The sequence below is a fragment of the Macrobrachium nipponense genome, chromosome 20 (genome assembly GCF_015104395.2).
Source record: "Macrobrachium nipponense isolate FS-2020 chromosome 20, ASM1510439v2, whole genome shotgun sequence".
In the NCBI taxonomy this organism is placed as follows: domain Eukaryota; kingdom Metazoa; phylum Arthropoda; class Malacostraca; order Decapoda; family Palaemonidae; genus Macrobrachium; species Macrobrachium nipponense.
In genome coordinates, this window is record NC_061089.1 from 38,477,926 (window position 1) to 38,484,646 (window position 6,721).

Consider the following 6,721-nt stretch of genomic DNA (forward strand, 5'->3'; position numbering starts at 1 on the left):
TTGCTGGAGACTCCAATGCTGCCTCCAGTAAGTAGTGATCTGTAACCTGGAGAATCCAACACTGCCTCCAGTAAGACAAAGAAAATTAATAAGGTGAATATTGTGAATATCCTAATTGATGCATTAGGAAAAAGAATGCCAAAAGCATGCAAACTGTTTAAGGTGTGGTATAGCATAGTTAATCCACAAAACCTAATCAGAAAATGTGCTGCATGCAACATTCCGACCTATCCACAATGTGCTATGTAATGCAAGATATGAGAAAAGATACCAGAATATTTTGCTCAACATGTCTATCATGGATAGACAATGTTATTAAATCAATATTGAATGTATAAATAGTTGAGGATGAAGAAGAGGAGAGGAAGAAGAAGAGGAAAACAGAAGAGAAGTAAACAAAACTGAAATGACAGAAAAAAAGAAGGAAAACAAAGAACAAGATAAAAGTATGGATGCAGAGATACTCATTGATACTACATATGAGGCAATAAAGCAGCATACTTACGAAGAAATAAATTACGATATGACAACACAAAAGAAAATCCCAAAGAGGCTCTACCCAGATCTACACAATGACGGGAAAGAGGAAAAAATAGACAAAAAAGACAAAGTCTGCAACCTTTTGAAGAGGGAATTGCAGATTTGGAGAAAGATGTTACTACAAACATCCTAAGGTATGTTACAACTATGAAATATATGGTAAATGTGCATACCTAGATGGCTATGAGGATGATTGCAGAGATCTGCATCCAAAAATATGCAAAAACCTAAAAGAAGGAAAAGGATGTAAGCTCAACAAAAAATTTAAATATATGCACCCTGTAGCCATGAATCATAATCAAATAAATAATCAATCAAGTAATAAAATCCAAAATAAGAAAGAAACAAATAAAGAGAGGAATAAAGAATATCAGTTAAAAGAAAAAAGCAAGCCATCAACGAGATATGCAGATGTCAGCAAAAAATTTCAAAGCCTCAGCTCCAAGATTCTACTCAAGAGATAATAACTGCATTTATTATGCAAGAGGATATTGCAGATACGGAGAAAATTGCAGATTCAGACACAAAATGAATAATTATGATGAAGGAAGATCAAATATTATGGAAAAGTTGGATTTTTAATGTCAGAATTTCTGGAAATGAAAAAAAGAACAACATACCAGAACAGGAAAGAGACATGGGAAAATCCTTATTATTACCAATATTAAATGAAGGAGAAAACACGCAAATCGTCATAGTGATGAATGCGCAGGGTTTAGTTACTAGTAACTCAAAAAGAAAAATAGAGTACTTAGAAGAACTAACCCAAATTGAAAAGAAAATAGATATAATGAATATAAGTGAAACCTGGTATTCCCAAGAGACGGGGAATGATGATCAAATAAAAGGGTTCCAAACTTATAGATCAGATAGAAAAAATAGGAATCAAGGGGGAACCGCAATATATGGGATAGACAAAAAACAAGGAAAAATAAATGAGAAATATAGTAACTCAGAATGTGAACTAATAGCGGTAGAATTTGAATCTGAAAAATTAATGAACATAGTAATGTATAGACCTCCTAATACTAAAGAGTTTGACTTACTAATAGAAAAATTGGATGATATATGTAGAAATCACAAGGACTGGACTATTCTCCTATCTGAAGACTTCAACTTTCCTTTCGTAGACTGGAAAGAACGAATAGGAGATTGTGGTTGTACTTATACATATAAAAAAGAGAGTAATAGTAGTGCAGAAGATAAGAGGCAATTCGAAAAGCTATTAGATATGCTACTAGAATACAACATTCAACAAATAAATCACCTGCCAACAAGAAAGGAAAATACTTTAGACCTAGTATTTGTGAACAAGATGAATTATGTTAAAGAAATAATAGTTTATAATGTGAGTATTTCAGACCATAATGTCATAGAATTAACAGTCCATTCCAAAGCAAGTGAAAACACAGAGATAAGCAAGAAATGAAAAAGTGGGAAGGATATGGAAAATACAACTCCTACAGTAAAAATATAAAATGGTCAGAAATAAATGAAGAATTAAACAAAGATTGGGATAACATTTTCGTAAGTGATGACATAAGGGTAAATATGGAGATATTATATAAAATATTAGAGAAAATAGTGGATAAATATATACCGAAGAAGAAAAGTAAACATCAGTCATGCATACCAAGAGACAGAAGGATCTTGTTCCAGAAAATCAGAAAGTGGAAAAAAGGTCTTGCAAAAGAAAAAAAAAATGCTTGGAAAGTGATGGAACTAAAAAGTATGATAGAAAATGCAGAACAAAAGATTATACAATCAAAAGAAAATGAAAAACGGGACTTGGAAGAAAATACCCTAATAAATATCAAGCAAAACCCCAAACTATTATACTCATACGCAAAAAAGATGAATAAAAGAAGAATAGAAATAGGCCCTCTAAGAATTGAAGGGAGATTAACGAATGAAAAAAAGGAAATTTGCAACATATTGGCAGAACGATATAAGAGAGAATTCACCCCTAGAATAGATAATGAAGATAATGATATAGAAGTAAGGGACAAAAATAGTGAATATTTAGCTGACATAGATATCAATGAAGCTGATATTGTGCAGGCTATTAATGAAATTAAAAATGGAGCTGCAGCAGGGCCTGATGGAGTTCCTGCTATTTTGTTAAAGAAAGTAGTTCATTCTATCACAAAGCCACTTGCAATATTAAGACAGTGTAGATACAGGCACGATTTATGATGAGCACAAATTAGCATATATTACCCCTACATTCAAAAGTGGATCAAGACTAGAGGCAAGTAATTATAGGCCTGTGAGTCTAACATCACATATTATGAAAGTGTATGAAAGGGTAATGAAGAAAAATATTATGAAACATTTAATAAAAAATAATCTGTTTATTATAGGACAACATGGTTTCATACCCGGAAAAAGTACACAAAACCAAATGTTAGTCCACCGTGAAAACATATACAAAAATATGAAAAGCGGAAATGAAACAGATGTGGTTTATCTAGACTTTGCAAAAGCTTTTGACAAGGTAGACCATAATATATTAGCAAAGAAAATTAGAAAACATAATATAGTGGATAAAGTAGGAAGATGGTTAAAAGAATTTTTACACAACAGAAAACAGATAGTTATTGCAAACGATGAGAAATCGGATGAAGCTAAGGTAATTTCCGGTGTGCCACAAGGTACGGTGTTAGCTGCATTACTGTTTGTTATTATGATCGCAGACATAGACAGTAATGTTAAGGACTCGGTAGTGAGTAGTTTCGCCGATGACACAAGAATAAGTAGAGAAATTACTTGTGATGAAGATAGGAACGCGCTACAAAGAGACCTTAACAAAGTATATGATTGGGCAGAGGTAAATAGGATGGTATTTAACTCTGATAAATTTGAATCAATAAACTATGGAGACAGAGAAGGAAAGCTATATGCATATAGGGGACCTAATAATGAGACAATCACAAATAAGGAAGCAGTTAAAGACCTTGGTGTGATGATGAATAGGAACATGTTATGCAACGATCAAATAGCAATTCTATTGGCAAAATGTAAAGCAAAAATGGGAATGTTGTTACGGCATTTCAAAACAAGAAAAGCTGAACACATGATTATGCTTTATAAAACATATGTTCGTAGTCCACTTGAATATTGCAATATGATATGGTACCCACACTATCAAAAGGATATTGCACAAATAGAGAGTGTACAAAGGTCCTTTACAGCTAGAATAGAAGAAGTTAAGGACCTTGACTACTGGGAAAGACTACAATCCTTAAAATTATATAGTCTAGAAAGGAGAAGAGAACACTACATGATAATTCAGGCATGGAAACAGATAGAAGGAATAGCTGAAAACATCATGGAGCTAAAAACATCAGAAAGAGCAAGCAGAGGTAGATTAATATTGCCCAAAACTATACCAGGAAAAATAAGGAAAGCACACAGGACATTAATCCACTATGCACCAGCATCGATAATGCAGCGTCTATTCAATGCGTTGCCAGCTCATCTGAGGAATATAACAGGAGTGAGCGTAGATGTGTTTAAGAATAAGCTCGACAAATATCTAAACTGCATCCCAGACCATCCAAGATTGGAAGATGCAAAATATACGGTAGACATTAGAGGTGCCTCATACTGAGGGACCTGGGGCAACCCGAACAAGATGTAAGGTCTGTAAGGTAAGTAGTTATCTATATTCCTGGAGACTCCAATGCTGCCTCCAGTAAGTAGTGATCTGTGACCTGGAGACTTCAATACTGCCTTCAGTAAGTAGTTATCTATATTCCTGGAGACTCCAATGCTGCCTCCAGTAAGTAATGATCTGTGACCTGGAGACTCCAATGCTGACTCCAGTAAGTAGTGATCTGTGACCTGGAGACTCCAATGCTGCCACCAGTAAGTAGTGATCTGTGACCTGGATACTTCAATGCTGCCTCCAGTAAGTACTTATCTGTATTCCTGGAGACTCCAATGCTGCCTCCAGTAAGTAGTGATCTGTGACCTGGAGACTCCAATGCTGCCTCCAGTAAGTAGTGATATGTGACCTGGAGACTTTAATGCTGCCTCCAGTAAGTAGTTATCTATATTTCTGGAGACTTCAATGCTGTCTCCAGAAGTAATGATCTGTGACCTGGAGACTCCAATGCTGCCTTCAGTAAGTAGTGATCTGTGACCTGGAGACTTCAATGCTGCTTCCAGTAAGTAGTAATTTATATTTCTGGAGACTCCAATGCTGCCTCCAGTAAGTAGTGACCTGGAGACTCCAATGCTGCCTCCAGTAAGTAGTGATCTGTGACCTGGCGACTTCAATACTACCTCCAGTAAGTAGTTATCTATATTCCTGGAGACTCCAATGCTGCCTCCAGTAAGTACTGATCTGTCCCCAATGGGGGGTCGTACATTCAGTGATTGGTAGTCTTCTCTCCTTTATGATAGTGGCACATGGCAGCGAGAGAAGGGACCGAGCCACGTTGCTGGCTCGGACCCACCTGTGAAAGCCAGGAATGGCTATTCTTTAGGTGCCAAGATCTATGATACTGTTCCTCAGGACAAGGCACCTGAAGGAGATAGGACTTTTGTGTAGTCCTTTTTGTGAGGTTTGATCATGGAGAAGACAGATGCGCAGCAAGATGTGGCAAGTTCTCGCCAGCTTTTACTGCATGTAACTCCAGTTAACTTTCGCTCACATTCGCGCGAACAAAATGGTTGTAGGAAATGAATGCTTTGTTTAACAGAATGAGAACATCGCAAGTTCAGAGATAAGCGGGCAAAGAACAGTCAATCCTCCTCTCTTTTTTCCTCTACTTCCTGGTTATTCTGGAATGAACAAGGAAATATGAGGAATTCTTTGGAGTCTACTCTTCAGAGTTTGAACCTGAGAGACTATGTATTTGGTTCAATCTTAGGATCTTACCTACGTCAATCTGTTCAAGATAGAGAGCAGCGAGAGGTTTGAACACCTCTCCAGTGCTACTGTTTTGGGAACAACCAGTTTGGCTCGAACTAGTTATCTTCGTATCCTGTTATCACAGTAGAAGTCTCCCTTCAGGACAACACCTTCACATTCTTCAGTAGAGAATGAAGGAGGTCTGCTTCCAGTCCTTATTCTTTTTCCTTGAATGAAGAAGAATTAGGCTGGAGTGCAATTTACAAGAACCTACAAATATACTAGTATATTTCTCTTGCGACATGCCTCTGTTATCAGTTGCATCGTCCGAGTAGTAGGCGCATATCTGTTAGTTAATTCTTCTAGCATGTGACTGAGACGAAGAGTACCTTCTCTAAATTAACCTGAAACTCAGGACAGCCTTTCAGGCCTCCCAAGACTTATCGGTTTTGACCTTGAGATAACTAGTGGTATTGTTTCCCAACAACACAGCATTTACATTATCACCGAACAGGAGGGTTTTCTTCCCTACCATTTTGGTTAAAATGCAAATGCTCGAGTGTATCTTTTTTTGCACTCGATGGTTCTAGCTGAATGCATTCCATCATGGAATGCACTGCCAGGCAACTCAGTATAACAAGTCGAGTGAGTGGTATAGGGCCCTACCTTGGTATTGCTCGCTCTCCGAGATTCTTTTCGGTTTGGTATTGTTTCTGCTCTGTCGAGGATTAACTACCAATTCAAATCTGGTTGACTCAGAATTCTCGCATAATGCCCATCTCCTGCACCACATTTGCTGTTGCGGGAATTTTCAGACAGAGAAATATCTCGTTAGACTTGTTATCCTTTCTGTTTACCTCACAGTATAAAGAAGTCTGTAGCCTAGTCTTCTGTTCCATCGCACCTGTCCCATCGGCCGCTGCGATGAAGCAGAATGATTGTCTTCAGACAATTTGAGTTTTGTCTTCTAATATACATTTCCTAATTTGTAGTGTTCAATTATTCTTTATTCACCCCAATTGTAAATGAATAACGGAAGACTTTGCCTGTTCCCCACCCAACTAACTCTGCTTGTTAAGTAAATAGAAACTTCCTCCCTGATCCAATCCACAAGAAGCGGTTCTTCAGGCAGTACGATCCCTGTGTTTTCATTACTGAAAAACTCTCCGCCTTCATTGCAAGCTCTGACTTTCTCGTCGAGCAGCAATGAAATAGCGGAATAACTTTTTGAGCTCTGTAAAACAACAGGGATTAAAGCCATCTTCACTGGTTGGTGTCATCAACGGGACTTTTTCTATGATCAGAATCTTGAGCTTACTT